The 13,484-nt window shown below is 46.7% G+C and overlaps 1 pseudogene; it reads right to left on the bottom strand.

Annotated features, from left to right (window-relative positions):
• Positions 1 to 1,700: 1,700 nt before the first annotated feature.
• LOC144134562 (tubulin beta-4 chain-like) lies at positions 1,701 to 12,470 on the bottom strand (annotated as a pseudogene).
• Between the last annotated feature and the right edge of the window lie 1,014 nt (positions 12,471 to 13,484).

Genomic DNA, 13,484 nt, shown 5'->3' with positions numbered 1-13,484 from the left:
AGGGTGTTTCACCTAACACTTTACATAGTTTATAAATATATGCTTTTTCCAGTTAGAAGAGTGATTTTTTTCGGCATAGCATTGTCATCACTGTAATGCATCTGATTACAACTAAGATGTAGTAAATAGCATGGTGGTTAGCTAATATAGAAAACTTAACTTTTGAACTATTACTATTAGGCACCTTAATTACAGAGATGCTTATAGCCCACAGTAAACAGTGATCCTATCAGTTTTTAGATAGATAGTGCCGCTGAACACAAACGCTAGTGGAAGCTGATTTCTAAAATGTGGGTTGTCGTGTTATCACTGGGCTTCTGAACAAAGGCGTGGGGAATAGCTTGATCTGCGTGTTGACAGCAATCATGTGACTGCAGCTGAATCGTCTTGGTAGGCAGAGCATGACACTTTTTTCCCTCTAAGGCATAAGATCAAGCGTCCTTACATGCATTGGAGAAACCTGCATGAAAAGTGATTGCCCTAAACAGGTAATCACAACGAGCAGCGCTACTCTTGCCGAGGACGTTTGGCAAAAAGGCAGAACCTCCCAGTCTGCATAGACGCGCAATATGCCGGAGCGATACCTATAAATGCAGAGGTTAATTTCAAACGGTACCCCGCGTATCCACGCTCCTGGCTAAGAAATGTTATTTATCGCCTTTGACTGAGTGTAAGTACCACTCGATATCCAGTTAGCTGCGGCGCGCATATGTCAATAGCAACCTTTTCCGGAAAAAACCGAAAAATGTAGCCTGTAGTTACAGCATAGAGGCCCCAGTCCGCGTGGCACTGCAGTTGTTCTTCCTTCTCGTCTCTCTCTCTCTCCTTCCTTTCTGTCCCGTTCTTATCCTCGTGGCACTGCTTCGCGGTTACGCCAACGCTGAGCTACGCCGAGATCTCGAGGTGCGAGGTATTAACAGCTGAAGCTGTAAAATAAGGACTCCTTCAACTAATGAAGTGCACATATAACTATTATTGCGATAGAATTAAAAGTCCAAATCACGAGAAAAGCCAGCGTCTGTCCGTCCGTGTCAGTTTCCGGGGCCCACCTGCTACGCTGGGAAGCTGATAACCTGCCCACCATAGCACGTTGCAATGAAATTCAAAGAAATTGAAAGTGCAGTTGCCACCAGCCTACTGTAGCACTGCGCGTCAGCTCATTGGTCCAGGGATATATAGGAAGTCTCCCGAAGAACTGTAGATGCAAATGTGAGTCTTACGGGAGCTCTGAAAAAGCATCCGCAAGTAAATAACAATGTAGTGCAGGTGGTGCAAGAAGGCCCTAAACCGAGTGCCGTGCTCTGAACCCTACAACACCACTGTTAGTTTCCAATAGTTTAGATGAAATTAGTGGACGAATAGCGCATTCAGTGTGCTGCTATTCAAATCCAACCCTTTATTTCTGGATTGAAAGAGCGGACAGAAGATATGCCTAATACAACAATTCTTTCTGCTATCAGATGTGAAATTTTAAACATGATATTAAAGAATTTCAACTGATAAAAAATGGGCCATTTCGGTACCTTTTTGTAATGATCCCTTAAAGAGCTAAGCTGCCACCTGTTTAGGTGACGTATTCCGAAGCGCATTGTCATGTTAATAAAATGCTTGTCAGCAGGTACCGAGGCCAGAGGGAATGTTCCTCTAGCACGTCCAGTGAAGGTACGAGGCGAACAGAGTCGGATGTTTGAAAGGCAAAATGACACAAAAAGAACAAGGCTTTACTGAAAAACCTACTTGCGAAAAAAGGGGTCTGCCTACTGTCTCCACTAGTAAAAAAAGTAAAAAAAAATAGTTAAGCCTCTACATTCTATACGCCTTGGAACTCTCCCTCTTCCTCCTCGACTGTAGCTTCCTGGTGCTGCTGGTATTCTGAAATCAGATCGTTCATGTAGTACTCTGCCTCAGTGAACTCCAGTTCCTCCATGCCCTCCCCGGTGTACCAACGCAAGAAGGCCTTGCGGCGGAACATGGCTGCGAAAAACATAAGTACGCTTGGTCACCAGACATGGTTCACAGGTACTACAACTTGTACGCTGTTACAATAAATAGGTATGAATTGGCGGCATAATGCAGGCATGTGGCCAAAAAGAAAAGTGCAAGAACGAGCGGCGCTTACACGTCAACTGCTTGGAGATTCGCTTGAAGAGCTCCTGGATGGCCGTGCTGTTGCCAATGAAAGTATCAGACAGCTTGAGACCACGAGGTGGGATGTCATAGACTGCGGTCTTAACGTTGTTCGCGAGCCACTCGACGAAGAAGGAAGAGTTCTTGTTCTGGATTTTCAGCATTTGTTCTTCGACTTCTTTCATGGTCATTCATCCCCTGAAGATCGCCGCCACTATCATGTAATGACCATGGCGGGGGTCACAAGCAACCATCATGTTTCTGGCGTCGAACATCTGCTGTGTCAACTCCTGCACAGACAGTGGCCAGTACTGTTCGCTGTGTCGGGACGTGAGTGGAGCAAAGCCAGGCATGAAGAGGTGCAGGCGTGGGAACGGTACCATGTTTACGGCCAGTTTGCGAAGGTCAGCGTTCAGCTGCCCAGGAAACCTGAGAGGAAAGCGAATAGGCTTGATAAGCGTCGACTCAGACTTTCCAACGATGTCGCTTTGGTTAGGATGGTTGGAACAACATATTGGCAGATCCTCTCTGTCTTGATTTTTCCACCCTCACTTTCAAACCCCTGCCCGATTGTCGCCCTCATTCCCATTTGCTGACCCTCCCTGGCCCTCACCCTCACTTCTTTGCTTCCTTGGACACTTCATTATCTCCTCTTGAATACGCGCCAACCCTTCCTGCAGCGTCCTCACTCATTCCAGCACCTTTAATATCAGAGTTATTTTTGTTCTAATACTTCCTGCGTGTTTCGGACATTGAATGCAGGTCATCAGTGCTATATTCTGTAGAAGTTGATCATTCCAAGCTTCTATCCTTTAATAAAAGCCAGTCCACAAAAAGTAGCGGCGATTCTGAACATATCACTTGGTTCAGACGCGTCTTAAAACGACCTCACATGGCACTCCATATACGAAGCAGTTAGTGTCATCGGAAAACCTAAATTCTGGCCAGGATGCATGCTTTCTTGTTCATGCTGAGGAAATAAGTCCCCTTTTGATGTCACACAAGTCGAGAGGAATAAAGAGTGCTGTGGTCTTCGGAGCTTCCTTCAGGCAAAATACTAGGAACACAACAACGAATAATAAAAACAAGCCGCAACGAGGTAAATGTTTGTGGACATACAGGCTTGAAGCATAAAGGACATTGGGTTAAAAGGCTTTATGCACTTTACAAGTGCAATTTACAATGCGAAAACTGCGCCCCAACTCGATATTCAGAAAAGTGCCGGACACTGAGATACGGTCTTAAATCCTTTTCAGAACTCGCGCTGCTCATTCCTAAGCGCAGAAACTTTCATCGCAGTTTCTTTTCAACTCGACAAATGAATGTGTCAGAAAAGTGTAACCGTGCCCTGAAATTCAGTTCGGAGATTATTATATCCCAAGAGAAACGTTGAACGCTGCCCTCTCGCATTACAGGATGACAAAGGTCTGCTTCGTGTAAATAAAAAAAATTATTTAAGGACTGGAGCTCGTATTAGCGAATGTACCCAGCTCTCAACAGCTTGATAAAGCAAACGCTGAACGCGGTAACTGCCGGGATTCATGGAGCGTTTTTACGGCGGCAGGTCTACGATTGATAAAAATTCGAGCGGAAGGCACGGGCAATGTATGTGCGTCGCATCTAAGGGTTTATTTTCTTCTACAGACTGCGTTCTGTGGTAGCCTAGTCACATCCCCCTCGGTTCCGAATGCAAAGGTGCAAATATCGTTATTATATGTGTCAAGTGCTGTCGAAAAACACTTCGCTCTGAACTACGCTAGATATATCACGCTTCGTCTGCATTCTTTCCCTTCTCGCTACACACGCGACAACCCATCTGGCGTCAGGGCGTCAGGTAAGCGAAGCACCGCATTCACATGTGTTAGATTCTGCGTCATTCCTGACTTTCACTGCAGTGTGCGCCTACTTTTCGGAAAAAGTTCAAATCACGTGTCAAGAGAGCGCGGTTGACATACTTGTGGCGCAATTCAATGGGCCATCCAGAGCTCGTTGTCTTGCTCCCCGAGACCGGAATGCGTGTTTCAATGGACGACGTGGATTCAGGTCCTTAGTTCTATTAGAAAATGACGACATGTTTCCTAGATTCCCTCGATATCTTGCTCCTTCCCGGATTTGGAGATGCGCTCTGTATCGCAGACTGGAATTCGCCATTAGCCATTCCAATCCAGACAGCTTCCAAGCGCTAGCCACCGTCAGCACCACCGATCTTATTCTTTCCAGGGCATAAGCTTGTACTAAAATAAATTCTTGGCTTTTCAGCATGTCTGCGTGAGTTGCTGCCTGCTTGGAACAAGTGAATCACTGTCTCCTTTCGTCATATCCGAAGCAGAAATCTGGTAGAGCACTCTGAGCATGTCTCAGGTACCCTACGCTCAGCAAGCGCGCTCAGGTTGCTTGCTTGTTCCCGTCATAGGACCGCAACGGTTTGCGTTGCTACGCAAGCTGCAACCGGAGTTTTGTGCGAGGAATCGCGGCAGACTGAATTCAACAAGACGGAAACACTCGCGAATGAGAGCTCAGACAGGAGAAGGGCGTTCTTTCGCGCATGTTTTCGTCCTGTAGTAACGATACTACCGCGGCTCCGTGCCCAGTAAGCAACCAACCGGACCGCGTTCTTACCTTGCTATAGCTTTTTGGGGTTCCGATGCATGCTGATTTAGTGCACATGTATAGATAAAGTTAAGCACCCCCCTTAGACATGTGGTTACACCCGACATTGTTGCAGACACCAAGTGGTTGAGATCTCCGTAAGTGGGAGTCGTGATCTTGAGGGCCCGGAAGCAGATGTCATACAGAGCCTCGTTGTCAATACAAAATGTACCGTCTGAGTACTCCAGCAACTTGTGCACAGCCAGGGTGGCATTGTAGGGCTCCACAACGGTGTCCGACACCTGGAGGTGGAACGCCGCCCCTTATAAATGTGGCATATCAGATGCACCACGGGTACAACGAATTCGCATCCAAAGGGTTTTATCACTAACCTTAGGACTGGGGACCACGCTGAACGTGTTCATGAGGCGATCGGGGTACTCTTCCAGGATCTTGACCAGGAGCAGTGTCCCCATGCCGGATCCGGTGCCGCCGCCGAGTGAGTGCGTCATCTGGAAGCCCTGGAGGCAGTCGCATGTCTCCGCTTCCTTGCGGACCACGTCCAGCACGGAGTCCACCAGTTCGCCTCCTTTCGTGTAGTGCCCCTTGGCCCAGTTATTGCCCGCTCCACACTGTCCTGAATAGGCAAACAGTTAAAGTCGTATGTTTTTAACAAAAAAAACCTGAGAAAAAAATTGTTACCAGAAATCGCACAAAGGAAATGTCACGTATTGAACACACTGCTCCAACAATTCCCGAGAGGAGGTCATTCTGTATGAATGGAGCAACGACTACAGCGATTAAAAGCAGGCAACAGATGGAGTTCCCGGATAGGACATGTTGTGCTGCCAGCGCATTGACACTCCAGAAAGCGCCTCATGCGGAATTTTATGTTAAACGCTTCGGCAGCAGTATACGGACGTGCGATTAATAGAAATTTTTGAGCAGTGTATCAAATATCTTTCTATTCGATTGTTTGGCTGAGCGAATCAAATTGCATTCGTTCAAAATTATTCCAAACGAATCGAAATTAACCGAATATTTTTCGAATAAGAACGTCGACTAAGGCATGCCGTAGTTTTCTTCCATGGCCATTAAAGAAAACGGTTCATTCAGACGGCGCACAGCACACTGATGCTATCGATCTGCAAGGTTTGTAAGGTTCCACGCCGCCACTATTCATTTCCATTCTTGTGGCAGCGTTCATAATGATCGAATATGAGCTCTAAGACTGGGCTACACGAGAAGGGCTGGGGTAGGTTTAGCAGACCCTGCGGTTATGTGCCCTCACAAAAACCATGATTCCTACGCAGCTCTCGCTCCTCAGCTATTGAAATATGCCGCTAGATTTACGGTATCGTCATAAGTATAAAAGACAACTGTCCTGTCAGTAGTTTGACATGATGGTCGTAAAGCTAATATTCTGACTTCATGGACCCCCTTGGAAGATAAGTGTTGCCTCATTTGACAGCTCTCTCTCCACAGCTCCATATGTCCTACCTCCGTACCGCAGTGCCGCCGTTAGCGCTTCTCTGTGTCGCACGTCATTTCTTTTGTGAGAATACTCACACAGGCAGCGAATAATCGTAAAATATTTGATTCATAATTGAGTCGCTTTTAATCACTAATCGATTCGTATTTATTTCGATTTTAGCGGTACTATTCTATTCGATTTCATAGCGAACCTGCGCTATTCGTATTTGTCTCGGTTCTTAGAAAGTGCTATTCGTACACCCCTAGGCCGCAAGACGTCACCCACACTGCAGCAAGATGTGTAGTAGCGTGAGCCCATGTGTGTGTGCAAGAGGTGCGAAGATCACAAGGCTGCTAATCAGCCTGTCAGGTTCCTAACTCGCTTTAAGGATCACTGAACGTAAATGTCAAACCAAGCAAGATGAATAGATTATTCCTCGAGAACAGTAACGACGTTTTTCTGCGGAGTCGTTGCGATTTCTACGTATGTGAATTGCCTCCTATGGTTTGCAAGAGAAAACGAATCAGGGTAGCTTTTGCTGCAAAAAATGAACTAAATACCCATTTTTGTTAATGGCCACGAACTGATTTCTTAATTTTACGGTGATAGCAAAGTTATGAGTATCAGAGTTTCTTAATATTTCCTATAGAGGTAAATATGGAGGAGCATTGCGTATATTCCTCGATGAACAGGACTACTGATACATGGAAGATGAGGTTTCGTATTTTGCTTGGCTATTGTTTGGCATGAAATGTGAATTTAGCCGTAGGAATAAGACTTCTCGAGATAAACCACAAAGAAATTCTCCTAAAGTTTGCATACCAGCCTCACACTTGCGTTAAATTCATTAAAAATGGATAGTTAAATTAAGGGAAGAACAACTTTTACTAGCGTCTTGTTCTCATCATTTTTGTTTTACTGACTCCTTCCTATGTAATACAAGAAAGGGCCCTTAGAGTATATAAACAACTAAAATGATAAATAAATACATAAACAAATAAGCTAAACGTGTGCGCAGAGGGGAGCATGGCGATGCGGCTACTGATTCAGAGGTGAAATCCACGTTTACGGACCAAATATGCCAAACCAAAAATGAAACCCCATCTTCCTGGCATTCCCGTGGTGGAAGAAGCGCGCTCTAAAAGACTCGCATAGACGATGGCACCACTTCTCCCTCTAGATAATATTGACTATGGTAACTACAAAATGGAGGCGATGTTTTTTTTTTTCGATCATTTCTTGATGATTTTGAAACTAAAAATCAAAAAGAAGCAATGCTACTGACTATCGTTTACTGAGCACTGTTATACATGCCCACAATACAAGAACGGGAGCGTTGAAGCCGTAAGTGGGCTTGTGTGATGACAACCGGCAGCCGCAATCATTTTCGCGACTCATCAGCTACGCTTCAACTAAAAGAATAGGAAGGCTGGTTGCTATCCTGCCAACACGTGTTCCTGTCACGTACGGAGAATGGAAAGCGATTTGTCACCTCAATTTTGAGGAAATTTGCGCAATTGTCATCATCATCGGCCTGTGTGCACGGAGGGACAAAGGCCGCTCCATATTCTTCCAATTTACTCCGTCCTGTTCCAGCTGCGGTCACCATACCCCCGCAAACTTCCTAATACAGTCCGCCCACCTGACTTTCTTCCGGCCCCTACTGCGCTTGCCTTCTCTCGGAGCCCTTCCAGTATTGGCGGCCCATCGGCTATCTCGATTTCGCATTACATGTGCTGCCCATGATTTCAACTATATCGTTTGCTGATCTGTTCTCTTCATTTTCGCTTGCATTGCTCGCTACGCTGTCCGCAACTTAATTTTGAGCCTTTTAGTTAAGCTTCAAGACTCCGTCCCACAGGTGACTGCTGTCAAGACGCAACTTTGTGCACTTGCTTCTTGAGGAATAGTTGTACACTCCTATTCATGACCCCAGAGTGCCTGCAAAATGCGCACCAACCCATTCTTATTCTGCTAGCTTTTCACTCTTGTGGTCCGTGCCTGGCACTGATTTGGCCTTGTTGAACGAAGAACGTTTTCTTTGACACCGATCGTGAGAGGGTTAAAAAATTCACAGGTAAACATTCCGGTTGCTGCGGTTGAGTTTGCGCTGGTAGTGCCATCCCTCTCCACTTGCCACATTCCCACGTTGCTCCTCTCTAGTTTCATCCTCTCCAGTATTTCCTCATCCTCACTACCCTCCTCTTCAGTTTCTCTAAAGCTTCAAATTGAACAAGCGGCGGCATTTTTCAACGTATTACTAAAGGCCGAGACACTCGGAGCGATTTTCCCGCGAAAAACTGGCCAACAGCCGCACGGCGGCGTCCACCGGGCGGCCGGCGGCAGTTCGCCATCGATCATGTCGAGCTGGATAGGTTCGACGAGCGATCAGCTGCTCGCCGAAAGCGGCCAATCCTTGTCTGCCTGATCCGACCAATCAGGGCGTGACCGCGCCTGACCTCTGCCCACTTCATTTCACTCGGCTAGCCAGCTAGGGTGAATGTGGCTACGCAAGCTGTGCGCGTCATGTAATATGATATTGATCGAAGACGCGTTCAGACGGGACCAATACTTTTCTAGCAGACAAAAACGCTATAGCACCTCGCCCAGCTACACGCCGCGGCTAGACCCGATCACAGTCACCACTGCACAGTGTGCGCAGCCCGTCCTGCTAGAATCTTTACAGAGGCTAGAATCACGCCCTTTCTAGCAACACTGAAATCATGGCAACAGCGGGCGCCGGTTTTTCGCCGCAAGTGCGCAGCATGACGACGGCACTTTCGTCGGGAAAGTTCGCTCTGTGTGGGTCGGCCTCCACACAGCTAGCGGAGTAAAATGTGTCAGGTCATGGTGAAAGGAGCTCAGTGTCACGTGACAGTGTGAGGAGAGTCAGCAAAAAGGTTGGATTGTGGGCGGGTCTCGTTATGCTTGAAAAGCTGGTTGGTTTGACACCCACTTTTTCAAGGTTAAAAAGGTACCATGTCTTGTTGCTACTGGACGTCACTGTCACCATGTGGCTGCGCCGCCACGCTGTCACGTGGTTGGTCATATGGTGCACAGCAGCTGCCGGCGGCGTGGCGCCGTGGCTGATGGCGTAGTTCGTCACGTGGTTGGCCACGTGACCAAGTTCCACTCGGCCAGCTGTAGCTATCGCGTCACTCCAGGTTTAATGAAAGCTAAACCACCGCCAATTTTTTCCACAAAGAATACAATATATTTCTTCGGGAAACTGGTTCACTGCACGAGAACGATTATTTAATGGGCAGCGCAGTGGTGCAACCCTCGTAACACCTACGGTGGCAAAATGAAACCACTGTGCATTGCCTTCCGTGTTTATAACGCAGACTTGTGAAATAGGTTTGCAAGTTTAATAAAATCAAAACAAAAAGGCTGCTTATATTCAGGGACGCCGTACTGAAGCATGCCATACGAACCGCTCATCTGGAGTTACGACATTATTGAGTCCCAAGATGGTATGAGAAAATAAAAGAAAATATGTTTGCCTTCGATATGTCCGCAGTAAGGCGTCCCTTAACTTTCCAATCAATTTCACGTGATATTAATGTGGTATGCATGGCGTCATACGAAGTCCGCATGTTCGCGTATGCACTGTCGATGAGCCCATATCTAAACCGTATGCTTCATATCGACTTCATATGCACCATTTAGAAAGCATATGAAATTATAGCAGTCGTAATATTCAACGTCTCAGTAGGGAAATTTATGGACGGTTCATGCTGGGAGCGCTCTTGTTTGGGCAATGCATGTTCTTGGACTTTCAGCGGCGAAAAAAGAATTGGTGATTTTCTAGGGAATATTTATCGCTGTGGAAATGCCATCCCCTTCCTATTTTCTCGCCTAAACATTGGCTGAGTCACGTCAACATACTTGTATGAACTATATGCCTAAAATTTGTGGTTCGCGACAAAAGTCTGTGTACTATAATGGTGCGGCTGGCGTAAGATTAAGATCACACACTATTCGGATAATTTGTCTCTAATAGCGGTCAGGTTAAACACTGTAGATTAAGGACTAGTTGGACAGGAAAGAAGTAGTGTTTGGGCGGGTGTATTTGCAAATGTAGCTTTTTCTTTTCATTAAAGGTGTAATTGATGTTCCCCGCTCATTTAGGCACGGGATTCAGTCCTGTTGTTTAAGCCTCTCTTAAAATCCAAGTCCGCAGGAGCACAGACAGTGAAGAGCAGCCACTTACCAAACACGAAGTTGTCTGGGGGAAACAGCGCCCCCAGTCGATTCGAGCGGACGGCGTCCATGGTACCTGGCTCCAGGTCAACCAGGATCGAACGAGGAACGTACCTCCCACCTGAAGCAAAAATGAAATCTCATTCAGAACGCGGCAGAAAAGATGATATGTGTCAATTACGAATGAATGCATCACCTCGCTTGAATGGTTCCAGGGAGCGGTACAGACGAAAACGCGACAGAAATGAGAAAATAAGCAAGCCAAAGCAACAAGGATGAGAAAACATGCGGCTAAACAATTCAAAGCAAGTCAGAGCCGAGAGAAAAACCTTTAATAAGAGTTTTAAAAGCATCAATTACACTGGGTGTGGAGTAAAAAATAAGCATGTGGAAGGGTTATTTTAAAAGATTGTTAAAAGAAACTAAATTGAAGTGACAGCGGCAGCCAGAAATTTCTCGCTGTGATCCGGTCATTCCGATAAGAGGCCATGTTACACCTAAAGTATTGATTGGACCACTTGGAATCAAATAAATAAATAAATGAAACTCGTACGGCAAACAGGGCAACGAGACAGAACTTCGCCTGCTGAGGAGAAAATTAGCGTACTTTTGGCGCCACAACGATGCGGTACAAGACGCACACGTCAAGGGCACTCAAAGAGAGATTTGTGGGAATGCAGACAATCAAGCTGGAAAAGCTGCAATAATGCAAAATGTCTCAAATGCAAAACGCTGCTAGACGCTACACTGTCAATGCCACAAAATCATGCACGAATAGAACGCAAAGCTCAAACAACACGGGCATGTCGCCGACTGCTCCACTGTGAAATCAGGCGTCATTTTAATTGCGTGAAAAAGCAGCACGGCGCACTCAACGTGACGCGACAGCTGTACAGTGAAAGTAATGAACTAGAGAAAGGCACGCACCACCGGCATCAGCATAGAATACGTTGATTCTTTCAAGCCTCTGATCGGAAGATCCGGTGTATTCGCCGTTGGCATCAACCGAATGTTCAGCGCTAATGTCCTCCCAGAACTGCAAGCGGGCAAAGAAATCACAAACCAGCATGCCGTCACATCAAGTGCCCACGACCATCAAAGGACGATCAGCGCCTGAAAATCGCGCGAAACATGAAATCATGTCAAACGCCTCAGGCAACAAATCTACAGCTACCGGGTCCTTTTTGTCGGAGCAGACGGATTCGCGGTCCCAGGTCCCGCAGCAAACCGGCCGCGGGATTTCGGCAGAGACTCACAGTTACTTCAATCCTTTCAGTCGCGTTACGAGTGTTAGTCACACCACGAGCAAAACAATTGTCAACTATTTCCCTTTCCCCCTTCTTGGCAGATAATCGACAACAATTGGCTGCAGCCTTCGCAATCTGCGACCCACCAGCGCGATACCAAATAGCTCAGCAAAGTTCAAACAAATCTCAGACGACGGCTAAGGTCGCACTCAAGTAGTGCTAGCGGTCGTTAAAACATAAACGTGAAAGCATCCCTCTTAAAACACGCAATGCGTTCCGAGCCGGAGCCGAACAATGTGACACAGAAGCCGCGACTAGGTATAGAGGAACTGCGGCTACAAGCAGCCGCGACTTGTTCACAACTCGATGCTTACGCCCACAGCCTGAAATGAGGTTCTTGAGCACGGTGCTACCGACCCGACGTGAATTTGCGAATAAAACTCACTGCAACATACTCTAAAACAAAAACAAACCAGCATGGGCTTGAGCGGCGAAATTACAGACGCTTGAAGAGGTGACTTACCTTCGAACCGATCTGGTTTCCACATTGGCCTACCTGGATTTGGACAATTTCGCGCATCGTGAAAGATGCCCTCTGGTTTCTCTCAGAAGGGCTTCCACCCAACTGTTCCGGTATTTGTATTACCCTTCGCTGGAACACGTCTCTCTCGACCGTGCTCCTATTCGTACGAGGGACAGCTCAGCAGCGGCTAAGAAAATGTCACGGCTTATTGCGGTCAAGTTAGACTCGGCTGCGAGTTCAGATGGAAAGACTTAAGCTCACGCGACTGATCCGACGTCAAGGTTATGCCTAGTGGAATAGGAATTATTTCTTTTTCGGAAATCGAGAGGTCCTCACATGTAGCCGCACGGGCGAACGGGGTAGTCGTCACCTGCATGCTTCATGCCTTTCCTTGTCTTCCTTTTCTTCGTGCTTAAAATTACTCGCTCCAGAAAGAGCCGATAGTGGCGCTGAATCTCCAGATTCTTTTTTTTTTCTAGTGTTGCTTCAGTTCACCGATGCACCGCGTTCAATATTAGAACTAGGACTTCTTATTTGCCTGGTGCACCTGTCTTCAAGCTTGGACTTCTTGTTTTTTTTTTGGAGCAGAAAATACTTTGGTCGAGTATATAGAGCTTACCAAGTTTGTTTTAATTAACATGTTACAACCTTGGAGCGCTAATTCTACCACCCTTAAGTGTTTTTCAGTTTTCACTGAGCAGATATGACTCAGGCCACAAAAACTGTGCTTCCACCGATCCCCAATTCAGCTTCCCTGCCAGCGCTCCAATGTAGAAGCGCACATTGCTCTCGTCTTCACGCCCCACATATTATTTAAGTACAAGCACTGCGTGGTGCTTTAAATGGGCAGATGTGTAATATCCTTTCTGCGCTCTTTAGTGTGGGGCGTCTGTTAATACGATATCTGGTACAGCACTCTCTCCTCAATGACCCTTTTGCCGTGAACCAGAATCAGCAGAGCGTTCTTGGCTGTTTTGCTGCCTCTTATCCTTCTTGAGAATTAGGGCGTTAAAAGAGCCCGTGCTTCCTCTTGTGGCACATTCCAGCGGGCGAACAGGAGCAGACGTGCCGAGCAGGGAAGCACTAAAGCAGTAGCACGCCGGGGGAAGGAGTGCTTGGGCCACTGGAACGGTCACTGCGCTGCTAGAGCTGTATGCCACTTCACGACGCTCGCTTTCCGACTATTCTCTTCATGCGTGCAAGCTAACATGACTGGCAATCATTGTTTCAAGATTATTCATTGCTGCAGTGGCAATCATCCTCGTGCGTTTCGACAACTCCATCGTTTTCTCGATATTTGCCAGAAGGGATGCTGAACTGA

This window comes from Amblyomma americanum, chromosome 1 (assembly GCF_052857255.1).
Source record: "Amblyomma americanum isolate KBUSLIRL-KWMA chromosome 1, ASM5285725v1, whole genome shotgun sequence".
Classification (NCBI taxonomy): domain Eukaryota; kingdom Metazoa; phylum Arthropoda; class Arachnida; order Ixodida; family Ixodidae; genus Amblyomma; species Amblyomma americanum.
The sequence above is the reverse complement of the archived record's forward strand: the minus strand, read 5'-3'. Positions and strand labels throughout refer to the sequence as shown.